General features: G+C 43.0%; 1 protein-coding gene across 2 annotated transcripts in view; it reads right to left on the bottom strand.

Annotated features, from left to right (window-relative positions):
• ptpn14.S (protein tyrosine phosphatase, non-receptor type 14 S homeolog) overlaps positions 1-16,205 on the bottom strand; it is a 51,316-nt gene extending 35,111 nt beyond the window's left edge. For both annotated transcript variants that reach the window (XM_018264993.2, XM_018264992.2), the window contains exon 1: positions 15,933-16,205. The gene's annotated coding sequence lies outside the window, so the exon portion shown is untranslated. The remainder of the gene's footprint in view (positions 1-15,932) is intronic.
• Positions 16,206-18,263: the final 2,058 nt, after the last annotated feature.

The raw sequence follows: 18,263 nt of genomic DNA, 5'->3' as shown, positions 1-18,263 counted from the left end.
TTGCCTTGGCTAAAGTGTCCTGAATACAGGCAGGTATTCATCGTTCAATATGTGTAAGTGCATGAACCAACTGCAGATCCATCGACCCATAACTCTGTAAAGCGTATTATTAATATTAATAAATAACAATAATAGTTATAATAGCGGAAATGCAACTGGTACAGGCTTCTACAGTTAGCCTCACCCACTAATAGCAGAACCCTAGCTTTGATCAGCTGTAGAGCAAGTGTCTACGAGGCCATACACAGGACAGTCATTTTAGGGTTATCCAACTGATTAGCCTAGATATTGATTGATTTGGCCATCCTTGTTGATGGTCAAATATTATAGGGAACAATAAAAATGCCCCACACAGTGGGCACAGTGCAAAAAAACAGCCTCAATTCCACGGGGAGAAGTTAAATAAAGTACAAGCAAATTCTCAAAATAAAAAAAAGGGGGGTTTAAATCTTCCACCAGCTCTTTCAGATAAGATCTTATCCAAATGAAAAATAAGCCTTGGACTCCATCTCAAAGCAGGAACCTTCCCAGGAAATATTGAAAGTACACAGGCCTTTCAGTGCGGAGCAGCTCCTCAAGCCAAATACATACTTGTGCTGCCCACGGTGTGGGCTGCGAGAAAGAGAGAGTCTTGGCTTCTTGATCCCAATACTTACAATTAAGATTTATGAGACTGTTAAGAAGAAGGTTCCTTTGAAGTGACTCAGAACAAGGGAGCTATAAAAGGCTTGCTTTGATTTTACTCAACGTTTTTCCCCCGTCTCAGGCTCAAGTGCATTTACAGGGAAAAAAATTACATTTTCTTTCTAAAAGACACATTTCCTCCCAAAGGCGTGTCAGGCTCGGGCCTCCAGACAGAATATTACAAGACCCTCTTTTTTTGAAAGTGACCACAAAATAGAAACCAATATTATTATACGTGACAACACAGGAATTTAAGTGTAAAAAAAAAAAAGATGAAGGTCGCCAAAGCTGAACCATGGGAAAGTATAGTAATTAACTGCTAACTATCCATCGCCCAGCAGTCAGGTGTAAGTATTGTACTAAGGGTAGGAATTCAACCCACCATTAAAGTAGACTGTTTTGGGCTTCTTCTTCAGCCCAAAGTGACCACAGTCCTTGATCAGTGCAGGTCTGTGCCTCCAAAGATGTCCTCAATATCTCCCCAGGCTACAAAAACAGTTAGAGCTGTAGCTTTGGCCACATTATAAACATATGCCCCCAGTATCCGCCCAAGCTATAGCATTTGGGACAAAGAAGTTAAGTTAAGCTGTAGCTTTGGCCACAGTATAAATAGATGCCCCCGGTATCATCCCAGCTATAGCAACTAAGACAAAGGCAGTAAAAGTGGCCATAGACGTTACAATTAGTAACGTATAATCCTGGAAAAGATTTCTCCAAGAAACATTGTTCTTTTTAATAGAGTTGAATTGTCAGATATACAGACAGAAACAATAGAATTCTACCTGTATCTGACGATTCAGCACTAGCAATGGCCGATGTTTGGGTGCCTTCAAATGTATCCAATCAAAATTTTCCGGCCAGCCTGATCAACAAGCCAATATCTAAGTCTTCTGCTATCAGTCAGCTAGTTTCCCACCAAACACGCATCGAATATCATACGAAAATTTGTTTTGTACAATATTAATGTGCGTCTATGGCCACCTTTAGAGCTGTAGCTCTGACCATAGCATGGATAGAAAGGGTTGGGCCAGTAGAAAAGTCCTCACATCATCTGTGAAGACTCATAGTGATTGGCAGTTTGTGAACTGAATCCTAAACAGCCATTTGCTCATATACATCTCCTTAGAGGAGTGCCCCAGCAATATTGGAAAGTGGTCCAGTTGTAAATTATTGCTTTGAGTAGGACACATATAAGATGGGGAAAACAGCAAATAATAGAAGTTGGTTGTCACATTGGCCTCCACCAAATACAGGTATCGGGTGGGTAACAAACTGATTTTCAGAGGACTTACAGATTCAATAGACTTTGTCTATTTTAACAGACCACTGGAGCGAGAGCTGGTATACTGGTCTGCCTCAAGCCTCTATATAAATTCATTTTCCATTTGTTTTATATCTACAAAGATACTAAGGTACTAATGGCTCAGCCTGGCCGAAGCAGCACTTGCCTGACTGTAGACTGCCTACAAGCTCCATATCACATCACACATGGCTCCAGTTGTGTTTATTTCATTATAAAAAAAACACACAAGAGGTGTGGCCTGATGGACAATGGGCGTGGTATGATATCTTTAGGGGCTTGGCCAGCCACACAGCAGCATGAATGGCACTACCCATACGCTAGAACCCTCCATGGGTTTTATTATAGCCAGTAAAGGGTGATGCCATAAAGCTACACCAGTGTATCTATTCCTCTGTACTGAGCACAATGCTGATGAAATAGATAGAGGTTATAGTGGCCCTTTAATCCTACACTTATCTTATATAAAATTGTGGGATTAAAAGAAAAGAATCACACAAAGAAACATATATACCTTGAACTAAATGCACTAGGAGTTTCAGCCCAGCCGGAAGAATAGACTTGTGACCCGTCACCGGAACCAGGAGGCTTCATCACAACCATTCCGATCCCTAGTCCCTGTTAGATATATGTGCCCCCCCCCCCGGCTCTGGGCCCTGTTTGCCAACTGATCTATGAAATTGTACATATCACACGCACATGGTTCTCGGGGGCTTGGGAAACAAATATATTTCAATTAGTAGAATTCGTGGGAGATGTATCTGTTGAAGTTGATGTTGGCAAACGTTCATAGGAAAATTACTCATTTCCCACCAGATACATTGGTACAGGATGGTAGGATTGCTGTGTTTCTATTGATTGGGCGGTGGATATATATATATATATATATGTGTATGAACAAATTATGGTAGCGCACCCCTGGGATTAATGTTATTGAAATTTACATTTCAGCCCCCCTCTAGAGCAATTCCTTGCATAGGACCACTACTAGTTAGGTCCAGCATCTCCCTCAGACAGCGAGCGACCCCAGGGTGATGGGTACCAGCCTATACTCTTATCATGCAAGAACATGGGAGAAATCATACTCTGATACCCTCTCCTCGAGGGAACACATTCCACAAAGTCAAGTTTCAGGACTGAGATGATTCTCTGATAAGTCATTGGTGAGTCATTAGATGAGGACAAGGTCGGCTCAGTGATGACTGTTACTCACATGAACTGGATCTGGTAAACATGGGGTTGTTGAGGCTGTGATCACTGTATGTAAATTCCTATTATAAATGGGGAGCAGGAAGAGGGGTGGCACATCACTTTAAGGGCATCATTTATCCTTATTATGGAGCTCACATGTTCCATATTTTTATTATTATTTATTGTGGGGGCAAAGAAGTCACCCAACCTCAGTCTCCCAGGCGAATGGGTATAAATGTCCTTTAAGGCCTTTTATCTGAGATTTACCTGGATTTAAGGGGTGGTGCACCTTCAAATTAACTTTTAGTTTGTTATACAATGACTAAAGCTAAGCAACTTTTCAACCAGCCTTCATTATTTCTTTTTCTATAGTTTTCAAATGATTTGCCTTCTTCTTTTGACTCTTTCCAGTTTTCAAATGGGGTCACTGACCCCATCTACAAAAGCAAATGCTCTGTAAGGCTTCACATTTATTGTTAGTTACTTTTTGTTACTCCGCTTTCCATTTGCTAGTCTCTCATTTAAATCAATGCATGGTTGCTAGGGTCATTTGAACCCTACCAACCAGATTGTTAAAACTGAAAACGGGAGAGCGCACACCCCAGGCCTGGGCAAGGACTGCTAGGAAGATGAAAAAAGATGGTGCCATGGTGTAGAGTCCTGCGCAGAACCAATTTGTAAGACTCCGACCCGAACCCGTGACCCAAACCGCAACCCGCATAATTACCCACTTTAATCCACTATGAGTAAGTGCCCCAACAGGCACGAAATGCATTAGGTAATGTTCTAATATGTCTTAATAATTTTTTTATATTTTTTTACTTGCTGCTTCACTAATTTTTGGAGGAACTCGCATTTTTGGGTTTGCTGCTGTGACTGGAGCGGCCTTGGACTGGAGCTTACTGTGAGTATTTCCTCCTACCCTATACTCGACTTTTGAAATTGTATTTATTTCAGTAGCGCTTATATTAGTTGGACAACCCATTTTTGTAGCTCTTCGACCCAGACCCGCAACTGCGATATCCGCAACCCGATGACCACCATCAAACAGGAAGTGGTGTTGCAGAAAACCAGAAGTGATGTCATCAAAAGTGGACGGGGACAGAAACAAGTTTTATAAAATGTTAAAAGGACTAAAATATAGACAATATAACATGAGATAAGAAATTAAAATGAGACCCGCAACCCGACCCACATCTATACCCGCACCTGAAAATCCTACCCTTATTCAGCAGGGTACCCGACCCGCTGCAGGACTCTACCATGGTGCTCCCCTTTGAAGTAGCCTGTGTTCATGTGTTTCTATTGGCGCTGATCAAATCATCCCAAGCACACAAAGAAAGATACAATTATATACTGAGACATAAGTGGAGCGGAAAACACGACTGAGCACTAACTCACTAATGCACAACTCATGATGCCCGGCTGCGGAATGCGATACACCTATTTACAACACAGTTCACTGGTCTGGAAAGTTGTTGGGGCCAATCCAATTAAACTACAGGAAACGAGACGCAGCAATAAATCTGGGGCTGGGGGGGGTTGCCGGCATCATTTGGTTATCTCCATAATGCATGCGCACCAGATAATGTTTCCTTTAAAATCACTATTTACATTTCAAGCACCGGCCCTTAGAAAAACACATTTAATATCCTTTAGTTTTGACACAAATGTCCAGCAGTCTGACTTTCAGTTAACCCCTTCCAGAGTAGAGTCTTCACTGGGAAAAAAGTTATCATCCGTTTTCTGCTATATACTAAAAAGTGTAATATAATCATTCTGTCACAGAGGTTCTGTCTCACTTTATGGCTGAGATTCTAGCTATCTGTACAACAGAGCATTCTGTCCCAGTGGCTGCACAGATCCTATCTGATCCCCATTGTAAGCAGCAGTCCTGTCCTGCTTTATGGCTGAGATTCTAGCTATCTGTATAACAGAACATTCTGTCCCAGTGGCACAGATCCTATCTGATCCCCATTGTAAGCAACAGTCCTGCCCTGCTTTATGGCTGAGATTCTAGCTATCTGTATAACAGAGTATTTGTCCCAGTGGCACAGATTCTACTGATCCCCATTGTAAGCAGCAGTCTTGCCCTGCTTTATGGCTGAGATTCTAGCTATCTCTATAACAGAGCATTCTGACCCAGTGGCACAGATTCTACTGATCCCCATTGTAAGCAGCAGTCCTGCCCTGCTTTATGGCAGCTAAGATTCTAGCTATCTGTATAACAGAGCATTCTGTCCCAGTGGCTAGACAGATCCTATTGATCCCCATATCTATCGGGCAGGTTTGGAAATCAGTGCCTTCTCCCTGGGTCTCTCTATTCCCACATTATGATCCAGTCATCTGATTTGGCTCAGTGGGTTGCTCATCTTGCCAAACGAGCAGATCTCAATGTGTATGATCAGCTTTAGCAACAGTGAAGGGCTATTTATCAGTATTCTGTCAGTATCACTTTAATTATCCTAAAGACACACATGGTTTTCCACACACTTCTGTGAAAACACAACGGGGGTTGTGGAGGATAAAACAGTATTTTCAGTTCTCCTCTGATGCTCACTGCTCCAACAGAACCTTTGTATGGGTTTATATCCCCTTTAAACGCAGTTTCTTTCTTATTTAAAGGTACAGTAGGGGCCAATAAGCCCTGTCTGTCTGTCACTCGGGTGGGCCTTGCTATGGCAGATAAATGCATATACAGGTCTTGGCTGGGATTTTTTTCTTCCTATATGGATTATGCTTACTTGCGGAATTATGATCACATAACATAGAGCAGCTTATTGTTAGCGCCCGGGCGCTTGTATGAAACAATGTTTATGTTCAGACATATTTCCCCTGACAATGACACCACTGTGTGCTCCAGACTGCCTTGGAATAGAGACTATTCAGTCTGCTGGAAATATAGCTTTTAATACATTAAGACGTGTATTTTTGCTCATGAGTGGGAAGTGCCATACAGATTGCTTCAGAAAAATTCTTGGTTTTAATAGCAACCGACCCCCTAGTGGTAAGAAATAGTAAGTGATGACTACAGAGCTTGCACTAGCGGAGACAAGCAGTATGGCATTTCCCACTGACTGCCCTGGTGGATCATAGCAGTAGGCAAAATACCCCCAATTCACCAGTTACCCCTTAACCCCAAAACAAAGCCTATGGCAGATTCAGGTGCGGACAGGCAGACAAAGCTGGTGAATAAAAAGCTAAATAACTCAAAAACCACAAGTAATAAAAAAAAATTAAAACCAATTACAAATGTCCCTCTCTACATCCTACAGGTATGGGAGCTGTTATCCAGAATGCTCGGGACCTGGGGCTTTCCGGATAACAGATCTTTCAGTAATTTGGATCTTCATAACTTAAGTCTACTAGAAAATCGTGTAAACACTAAATAAACCCAATAGGCTGGTTTTGCTTCCAATAAGGATTAATTATATCTTAGTTGGGATCAAGTACAATCTTCTGTTTTATTATTACAAGGAAAAATTAAAAATTTGGATTACCGGTAGTTGAATAAAATGGAGTCTATGGGAGATGGCCGTTCTGTAATACGAAGATTTCTGGATAATGGATTCCCATATAATGGATCCCATACCTGTTCTAAACGTTAACTCAAAGGTGAACAACCCCTTTAAGGCAATATATAGGCCAATAAATGCTGCTGATTCAGCCCCTTCCAACCAAGTCATCACCTTATTGGCCAGTGTATTGAGCCCAGCAAACTGCCTGATACCTGGTTGAGAATCTTCCAACTGCCTATTGGCCAGGTAACAAATCCCATTTGAGAGGAAGTCATTAGCATGATGGCGTTAGTGATGTCTGGGTTGACAAAAAGTTGACCTGCACCCGACTGCTCCTAACCTGCACCCTATTGGGTCGACCCACACATCACTAGTTGCTGTGGTCCTCTCTCAGCGAGTCTCCCTAAAGGTGGCCATACACAAGGAGATCCACTCGTTTTGCAAAGTCACCAAATGAGCAGATCTCTCCCCGATATTCCCACAATGAAGTGGGCGATTTCGGGCTGACAAGATTGGATCAGAACGGAGGCCAAACAGGCTGGTCGGATTGCGAATCAACGAAAAGATATGGCCGCGATCCAACAGGATTTTCTAACCTGCCCGGTAGGCATCTGGTCAACTTTCAGGTCAGATATCGATCGGGTAAACCCGTCGGGGGCTCTATACATGGGCCAATAAGCTGTTGACTTGGTCTATCGGCAGCTTTTATTGGCCAGTGTATGGGGGCCTTTAGGCCCAACCATGATCTGATCGTTGGCCTGTTTTTCACTTTGGGTCTTGGACTACAAATTCAAGCATTCCTCAATATATAATCAGAGGTTAATGCATGCTGGGAGTTGTAGTTCAGTAACATCTGAAAATCCAAAGTCGTCCAGAGACAACCAAGTCTGGCCCTACAGCCTCGGGCCTATGGAGGCAGATTGGCATAGGACAATAAAAGCTGCAAGCAGCCAATCACAGTGAGCTTAATGGCGGTGATGCCCCAGCACCTCCATCTGTACAAACTTTGTCCTGCCGTGACCGGAGACTGAACTTGTTCTTCTGCGGCATAAACCCAAGCCTTCATGGGCATGAAGCTCCCCAAATGAGCCCAAAAGGCTAGTGTGCAGCTGCGGAGGTTGCCAAGCAGCAGTGCAGGGCTCAGTGACCTCAACAAATCACTGATAATACATTTAGAAGACAATTGCCCCACAGTGACCTGGGAAGCTGTGAGACAGAGATCAAATGTCACCCGCCACTGTCTATAAACCCACAATCTGGCAGCGCACACACAGACACCTATAATTCAACCAACACTGGATTAAGGGGGAACACAATAAAATATATTTAGTGTCAGTATGGCTTTGGCAGCATAATATTGTTACTGTCCCTTTAAAAATACAAGAAGTCAGAAGATTAACAATGGAGCTAGTAATTTTACCAAATGACTGGGGTAACTTACACTTTCTTTCTTCTCCAGCTCATTGGCCAGTGTTTGGGGAGCTTCAGTCAAGTCATCAGTAGGTGGGGGTGGGGGATCCTAGGCTTTGCCTCTGTCCCACTAAATAAAGAGATTCAGTACAATTCCCGGACTCTGCGGAGCTGCCATACCTTTCATGCTTTGTTTGCATGCTGAATTTTACTTATTCCAAGAGGTTTTTAAGGCTTTACACAAATTAAAGGGGAAACATACCTGACTGTTTGTATTTTACTGTGACTTTATGGTTCTACTGAAAATGTTGCACCCAGATCTGCAAACCTTAGTGTGCAAGTAATCAAAGGTTACACGCTACATGGAGCTGCTTCCAGCTGGAGCTCATCCCCATTGCTTCCTTGTATGTGAGCGAATGGGTCCCTAGTACCAGACCGCTCCAGTCCATTCAGTTGCATTATAGAAACACAAAATATGGAGCAGGCACCCACTGGAATGGGCCCACAACTCGGCTCTACCATTGCTCATTAAGCATTAGCTGGGAAGCTACAGGTTGGATATTTGAAGCTGCCCTGCTGGTTTCGTGTGGCCCTTCCGGGAGTTTTAAGGCCACCACTTTGTCCAACTGTGAAAGATGCAGAATGGGGCCCCACCACAGAGAGGAATGAGATGAGTGACATCTTCTTACCTGCATTTAAAGGGGTGGTTCACCTTTAAGGTAACTTTTAGTATGGTATAGAATGGCCAATTCATATTCCAGTCTCTTATTCAAATCAGTGCATGGTTGCCTGGGTAATTTGGACCCTAGTTACCAGATTGCTTAAAATGCAAATTGAGGAGCTGCAGAATAAAAAGCCAAAAAACTTAAAATAATAAAAAATGAAAACCAATTGCAAATGGTCTCTCTACATCATACTAAAAGTTATCTCAAAGGTGAACAACACCTTTAATGGTCCCTTCCAGAGTCGGACTTGGCCGGCGAAACCCGGAAAAAAACCTGGCGGGCCCTGCTGGCCCAGACCTGCTCCACACAGCCTGCCTGTGCTCCTGCGCTCCTGGGGCTGGTTGAGCAGAGCAGGATTTGCGGCTCGGGAGGGGAGCCTGAAGGGGGCTGTGGGGGGGGGCTTGATGCACAGCGCCGGATTTGTTTTCCGGCAGCCCCGAGGCTGCGCCGTCCTAGCGCCGCGTACACTTCCCTTTCCCAGCGCGCCGGCGAAAAAGCACCGGCGCTGCTGGTGTAATTGAATGGGGACGCACACGTCCCCATAATGCGGCTGGACGGCATGCCGCCCCTATTTTTTGCCGCCCTAGGCCCGGGCCTATGTGGCCTCGCCACTAATCCGGGCCTGTTGATGCGGCAGCACCGGTGGGCCCAGGTCCCCCCAATCCAACACTGGTCCCTTCCTCCAATTCCAACAGCAAGTTCCAAGTCACTCAGGGATGATTCAGCCATGACCCCCTCACCCCCCCCCCCCCCATAGCTGATGAGGATTTAAAATCCTGCACTTTCTAAAGGGAACAATAACGAAGGCTTTGCACGGGGCAGTTAGGGCTCCGGCCTTAGGAACGTAACCTTACCTCCCCCTAAAAAATTCCACCTCATTGTCCTCTTTGTCTGACCCCATTCATTAGCTCCTATTGTCGTCTTTTAAGGACAAAGTCGTTTGTGGCTCTAATTGTTGTACAGGCAGAGTGCGCTGTGTCTTTCCCAAAACCCAACGAAACTTGGCTACTTAGGGTAGGGGCACACTGGGCGATTCAGGGAGATTTTGTCGCCTGGCGACAAATCCCTTTGTCTTTGCGGCGATCAATATCCCCGAACGCCTTCCCTCTGTCTTGAGCCAGCTATAATGAAAAGTCGCCTGCGGCATGGCACACGTGGTGCTTCGTATTCCGAATTCGCCCCAAAGTTTCCCCGTGAGGAGTTTCTTTCTCCCATAATTGCCCCATGTTTGCTTCCGATATCATAATATCATAATGGAGTTAAAAGGGGTGCTTCCCCTTTAAGTTAACTTCTGGTGTGTTATAGCATGTCAAATTCTAGGCAACTTTTCAATTGGTCTTCATTGTTTATTTTGTATAGTTTTTTTTAATGATTTGCCTTTTTCTTTTAGCTTACAACTAGAGGGTCACTGCTACTTTTTACTGCTCATCTTTCTATTCAGGCCTCTCCTATTCATACTCCAGTCTCTTGTTCAAATTAATGCATGGTTGCTAGGGTGATTTGGACCCTAGCAACCAGCGATAATTACAAACTGGAGAGCTGCCGTATAAAAAGCTAAATAATTCAAAAACCACTAATAACAAAAAATGAAAACCAATTGCAAATTGTCTCAGAATATCACTCTCTACATTATTAACGTGTATTTTTAGAGCGCCAACATATTGTGCAGCGCTGTAACATCATACTAAAAGTTCATTTAAAGGTGAACAAATTTTTTTTAAAAAATCTGGGGTGTTGCAGGAGGCAATGTACTTAGAATGTCAAGTAAGGACAGGCTCCCTTTGCGCCCATAGGTGCTGCACTTGTTCCCTAGCGCTGGATTTCCACTCTTGAGCTACAGTAGGTGCAGAGAGTTGTCAGACCTGGGACACAAGTTAATGGCCCTATTCTCCGTAAATGCTGGTTGAGCACCCCTAGTGGACATAATTAGACAGGGCAGTTGCTGTTACTCGGCTGAGACAAGCGATATGGCAGCTCCCATTCAAGTATCTACATAAAGTAGCACAGTGGCAGGAGTCATTCTAATTAACAGGCTCTCAGTAACTAGCACGAAAACCCAAGAAATACAGTGGGGCTCATTTATGGAATCTGCCCCAGTACCGTTACCTACAGCAGCCAATCAGCAGCCAGCTTTTGATCAGTCTACTGCACAGAGCACCCTGGCTACAAGCTGTTTTCCGACCAAGGCTACATATAACTTGGTTACAGAGAAGGATAAAGGATCTTAACCCGGTAACTATATATATATATATATATATATATATATATATATATATATATATATATATATATATATATATATATATATATATATATAATAATTGGCAATGGGTAATGAGATGTAGAGATTTGGCAGCCAGTGCAGTGGGGGCTCATATCAGTACCTATTACCTAGTAGCTGTTAAACATGGGCATGGCTGAATTCCTTCTTTTGTCGGAGCAGTGCAAGTAGGAAACAATAGCTCACATGCATTAATGTAATTGCTGTCCAGCTGCCATGCTTCTGTGAATCGGGGCCAGGTGTTTGCATGCAAGGAGATAGCTGCCCCTCTGCATCGTGAACCCCCAGTCTTCTCTTTAGCTGCTGTGTGACCCAATAATTCAACCTGACTGCCCTGTTTTCTTTCCTTATCATATTTATACAGAGCCCCACAGCAATGTATAGAGAGAATACATTATTTCCATCAGTCCCTGCCCCAGTGAAGCTTACAATCTAATGTCACATTCCCATCAGCCCCTGTCCCAATGGAGCTTACAACTTACAATCTAATGTCCCTATCACATTCCCATCTGCCCCAGCCCAGTGCATCTTGCAATCTAATGTCCCTATCACATTCCCATCAGCCCCTGTCCCAATGGAGCTTACAATCTTATGTCCCTATCACATTCCCATCAGCCCCAGTGGAGCATGCAATCTAATGTCCCTATCACATTCCCATCAGCCCCTGTCCCAATGGAGCTTACAATCTAATGTCCCTATCACATTCCCATCAGCCCCAGTGGAGCTTGCAATCTAATGTCCCTATCACATTCCCATCAGCCCCTGCCCCAGTGGAGCTTACAATCTAAGATCCCTATCACATTCCCATCAGTCCCTGCCCGAGTGGAGCTTACAATCTAAGATCCCTATAAAATTCCCATCAGTCCCTGCCCCAATGGAGCTTTCAATCAAAGGTCCCTATCACATTGCCATTAGTCTTGGCCCTATAAGCTTACAATCTAAGGTCCCTATCACATTCATACACACTCACTACAGGAAGGAAGTGGAGGAAACACACACACAGACATAGGGAGACCATACAAACTCCTTGCAGATAGTGTCCTGGCTGGAATCGAACCTAGGACCCGAGTGGGAAAGCTTTGAATGCTTTAATCCCAGTGAATGTATTCAGATGCTTTACTTGTACCACTTATTATTACTTTACATAGCACTGGCACACTCCCCAACGTTCATGCAGAAGTGAACATGCGATATATTGTTGCCGTCTCTTTAAAATGAGACTATTATGACTGCAGGCGCCTTATTTTGTCTGATCACATGACAATTGTTTTCAAAACACACACATTGTAACACGATTTCCACTCAGGGCTCTGGCTGCCATTGTGTCCCAGCACTAGAGAAATCCCAGGAGACCCGCTGTTTTGCATCAGGGGACTAAGAAGACAGTGGTGTCAATTTAGATTGCAAACTTTATGAGCAGGACCCTTGACCAGTACATCAATTAGTAATAATAATTTATAGAACATTGCAATGGACAAAAGTAAATTTCATACTTTCCCTGCATGAATTAGAATTTAATTCCCACAATGTTGTAGAATTTGCCCGTCATTCCATGGGAAAGCCTGGAGATTCGCTTCAGTTGAGAGCACTAATCAGTAGCTAGGGTTAAAGGGGACATTCACCTTCTGATGAACTTTTCAGAAAAAAAGGTTTTTGCCAGATGCATTTTATTTTAAGGAAAAGCATTAAAATGACCCAAATGCTCCTCAGTGAACATTGAAAATGCCTTTATGTGTAATTTTAACCTGTCCATGACCAGCCTGGGGAGGAAAAGACACAGTGGGAAATACCCTGGGGCACCTGGTCCAACTGCCACCCGAGGAAGCACAACAGATTATACATGGAATTGGTACTGTATGTATTGGTACTGTATGGAACTGGCATTTAAGCAGTGTGCTCTGAGCTATTATAGATGGAAATGGCACTGTAATTATCCTATCTGTTTATCCTGTAATTTTTTATGGGGTTTTATACATGGAATTGGCACTGTATTTATCCTGTCATTTGTTATGGGTATTATACATGGAACTGGCCCTGTATTTATCCTGTCATTTGTTATGGGGTATTATACATGGAACTGGCACTGTATTTATCCTGTCATTTGTTATGGGTATTATACATGGAACTGGCACTGTATTTATCCTTTCATTTGTTATGGGGTATTATACATGAAACTGGCACTGTATTTATCCTGTCATTTGTTATGGGGTATTATACATGGAACTGGCACTGTATTTATCCTGTCATTTGTTATGGGTGTTATACATGGAATTGGCACTGTATTTATCCTTTCATTTGTTATGGGGTATTATACATGAAACTGGCACTGTATTTATCCTGTCATTTGTTATGGGTATTATACATGGAACTGGCACTGTATTTATCCTGTCATTTGTTATGGGTATTATACATGGAACTGCCACTGTATTTATCCTGTCATTTGTTATGGGTATTATACATGGAACTGGCACTGTATTTATCCTGTCATTTGTTATGGGTATTATACATGGAACTGCCACTGTATTTATCCTGTCATTTGTTATGGGTATTATACATGGAACTGCCACTGTATTTATCCTGTCATTTGTTATGGGGTATTATACATGGAACTGGCACTGTATTTACCCTGTCATTTGTTATGGGTATTATACATGGAACTGCCACTGTATTTATCCTGTCATTTGTTATGGGTATTATACATGGAACTGGCACTGTATTTATCCTGTCATTTGTTATGGGTATTATACATGGAACTGGCACTGTATTTATCCTGTCATTTGTTATGGGTATTATACATGGAACTGGCACTGTATTTATCCTGTCATTTGTTATGGGGTAATATACATGGAACTGGCACTGTATTTATCATGTCATTTGTTATGGGTATTATACATGGAACTGCCACTGTATTTATCCTGTCATTTGTTATGGGTATTATACATGGAACTGGCACTGTATTTATCATGTCATTTGTTCTGGGGTATTATACATGGAACTGGCACTGTATTTATCCTGCCATTTGTTATGGGTATTATACATGGAACTGCCACTGTATTTATCCTGTCATTTGTTATGGGGTATTATACATGGAACTGCCACTGTATTTACCCTGTCATTTGTTCTGGGGTATTATACATGGAACTGGCACTGTATTTATCCTGTCATTTGTTATGGGGTATTATACATGGAACTGGCACTGTATTTATCCTGTCATTTGTTATGGGTATTATACATGGAACTGGCACTGTATTTATCCTGTCATTTGTTATGGGGTATTATACATGGAACTGCCACTGTATTTATCCTGTCATTTGTTCTGGGTATTATACATGGAACTGGCACTGTATTTATCCTGTCATTTTTTCTGGGGTTTTATAAATGCAACTGGCACTTTATTTTTCTTGTCATTTGTTACGGGGTATTATAAATGGAACTGGCCCTGTATTTATCATGCAGTGTGCTCTGGGATATTATACATGGAAATGGCTCTGAATTATCCTGGTATGTGTTCTGTGGTGTTGTAAATATACTGGTACTGTATTCATTCTCTTTAATCCTTATTTAGTCAGGCTTCCTCCTCTTCACTGTTTCTTATCACATTTTAATGCCTGGTTGCTAGGGAGGGTGAGGTTGGCAACAGTAAACACTGTACAGCTGCGTTACAAAACCCCAATGTAAAATAAATAAAAGACAAATAAATACTGCCATGCTGAAAGTTTGTTGTAAGTGAACTTTCCTTTCAAATCTGTCCTTTCCTGTCTATTGGCCAAAAGGCTTCCAGAAGATAATGATAATTATTATCCTAATATACAATGTGCTCATCAATCCCTGCCCCAGTGGAGCTTACAATCTAAGATCCTTGTCACGCAGTATCTATTATTATTTTTCCCTACACTGTTTCGGGAGTCGGAAACAGCAGTGCAGAGAATAAACGGCAAAAGACCGTGGAGAGGAGAGAGTGAGCGGCTGCAGAATTTGGCCAGTGCAGACATGACTATTCACTAACAAAGGGGACAAGGTAAATCCTTGGTGTGAGTGGGCGGAGCTAACTCTGGCAGCGTAAACACACTCACACACACTCACACAGATCCAAGCAGGATTCCACACCATGGTATGTAGGAAAGAGACAAGTCCCAACACAGCCTTTACAACAAAAAAAAAAAAATCAGGAGACAATGATCCCTTCTTGGATTTAACCCTTACATCTCCTGCAGGTAGAACCCCAGTGCACACGCTCAAATCCAAGCGACTTTTTTTTTTTAACTTAGGGGATAATTCTTGTGCCGTGATACAAAGATGTATGCTACAGAGTGTAAGCTCTTCTGCCAACAGTTTATATGCATTTGTACTTGTATTTATGCAGCACAGGGGAAAGAGGCCAACGCATTATACATTGTTATACTACAGACAGAGACTCGTCAGGGAGGGCACGCTCTATGCCCAGCGCCATGATAATGCCACATTATATGCCATTTGGCAATGCATTGCCCTAGACTAGCAGGTGCTTATCATTAACACAGCCACTGTAATGGGATGGGGACACAGCTCAGGAAAAGAGGGTCCCAGAATGTACAGATATGGGGGTGTACTCTGGACAGTGCTACCCCCATACAGACCTATTAATGAGACCTAGGGTCCAGTAGGAACAATTTACGGGTAATCTCACCAGCTGCAACTCCCAGCCCAGGAAATCACCTGGAGAGCTGCAGGTCACCACCACCTTAGATTGCAAGCTCTTAGGGTCAGACTCTTGTACCCATGTGATTGACTGTGCTGTATCAATAAAGGGATAATAAGGCTGCTATTCCCCATTGTGCACTTACCAGCATGGGAAGGAGGCAGCCAGTGCTCGTGTGTCCAGTCAGGCTGCCAGAGAGCAGTTGGATCCCCGCGTGTCCCCACAGAGAAGCAGGTGTCCCCGTGCCAGTCCTTCCCCGGCTGGGCAGAAGCGCTCGGAGTCGGACACAAGCGCTCGGAGTCGGACAGCAGCAGCAGCTGCACAAGCGCTGGAAGTTGGGTTTCTGCAGTTGGACAAAGCAGAGGAGGAGGAGGGATGTGGGAGGGGCCTGGGCTGGAGGGGAGGAGACTAATGTGGGGAAAGAGGAGGGTGTGTACCGGCAAGAAAGTGCCTCGCTAAAAAAAAGGTGCACTTGCTGCTCCTTCTCCCTCCTGACATCACAGACTGGAATCCTCGGAATGCGCAGCCAGTGGAGATGTGTCCTGGCCTTTTTGTTTTGGTCGGATGGGGGGGGGGGCTGCGACCCCTCACTCTCGGGAAATTTATCCAAACAGCGCGAATTCAACTTGCCAAGACTGCCTAAAAGGCTTAAATCCCCATAAGCAGCACAGCATTTGCCTGAGGGGAGCTTTTTCCCCCAGAATATCACTTGATCAATAGCCTTTGTACCTGGTGTAGGTACAGTACAGTATAAATATGCTAGGGTACAGTACAGTATACATAGTAGGTTAGAGTACAGGGATACACAGGTACATTTTATACATGGTAGGGTACAGTATAAATATACTAGGGTACAATATATACATGCTAAGGTACAGTACAGTATATATATATATAGCTAGGGTACAATATATACATGCTAAGGTACAGTACAGTATATATATATATATAGCTAGGGTACAATATATACATGCTAAGGTACAGTACAGTATATATATATGTGTGTGTGTGTGTGTGTGTGTGTGTGTGCTAGGGTACAGTACAGTATACATATCAGGATATTGTACAGGGATACACAGGTACAGTATAAACATGCTAGGATCCCTCTATATATATATATATATATATATATATATATATATATATATATATATATATATATATATATATATATATATATAGCACGATGGATCAGCACACACTGTTTTTGTGAAGCAATAGTGTTTATTTCAAGCAAAACACATTTTTATCCGACGTTTCGGTCCCACCTGGGGACCTTTTTCAAGGTGGGACCGAAACGTCGTATAAAAATGTGTTTTGTTTGAAATAAACACTATTGCTTCACAAAAAACAGTGTGTGCTGATCCATTGTGCTACATACATGCCTGCTTTTGATCGTGCACTGCTGGATACATCTGTTTGAGTGCTGGTACTGTGTCCTATATATATATATGGGTGCTGGATGTTTGTTTGTTTTTGCTCCTGACGAAGATCCCTGTGGGGGATCGAAACGTTGAGGCTTAATAATAAAACTCAAGACACTGTCAACAAACAGCTTGTCTAAATAACCCTCCTGTTTCATTCTTTTTATTCAGATAATATGTTAAGGTTACATAAGAAATATATCAATATACATTTTCTCATAAATCAATATTTAAGTAATATTTTTCCATGGAACAGAATAATAACAATGCTTTTATGGATGTACAGTAGATCATAATGGGACAACGGTGATGGGTAAATTTGTCCCGTTTCGCTTTGCCAAAAAATTCGCTGGCAAATTTTCTTCCATGCCCCTTACTTCCCCTTTAAATACATTGCTGGATGGCCAATATTCTCCTGGGCAGGTTCCAACTGATCCTCCCTGTCAAACGCCTGTAGTAGTTTACTGTGCAACTTTACATTGTATTCCAATCGGATTTCACACCAAGAGCCAATGTCAAGTCAAACATGTGCCGCATGGAGCACACACATTCCCACGTTCTACTATCTAATATACATTAAGTGCAGGGCTGCGTGGGAGGGGATGGTCCTGGGACACCTGGCAGGGGGATAATGACTGACCGCTTGCACAGGAGGTGCAGAATTTGACAGCTTGTTGTCGGTGCCTTAGCACTCTAATGTTCAAATATACGGCAGCCACTTCCGCCTGCAAAGAGCCAGCTCCACACCAGCCTCTCAGGAACCCTGTACTCCCAGGTTAATTGAACCTTATCCTCCTTCTCCTTCTCCATGAAACATCTGCAAAGGAATTCCATGGAATAACAACTGCACAACTATTGGAAAATACGAAGAAAACCAACAACTGCCCTTAAAGGGATACTCAATAAAGTGCTTTGTCCGATTGAACCATGGCAAGGACACCCCTATGCAGTCCAGTTTGATTTTGCCTCGGCAAGATGAAGACATACAAAACAAAGCTCTCTGTGAGTAGAATACATTGCCCAGATGTGACAGTCCCATGTGAAATATCCTT

Source organism: Xenopus laevis, chromosome 5S (assembly GCF_017654675.1).
Source record: "Xenopus laevis strain J_2021 chromosome 5S, Xenopus_laevis_v10.1, whole genome shotgun sequence".
Taxonomy (NCBI): Eukaryota; Metazoa; Chordata; class Amphibia; order Anura; family Pipidae; genus Xenopus; species Xenopus laevis.
Note: the sequence above shows the minus strand (reverse complement) of the source record. Positions and strands in the feature narration are given on the sequence as shown.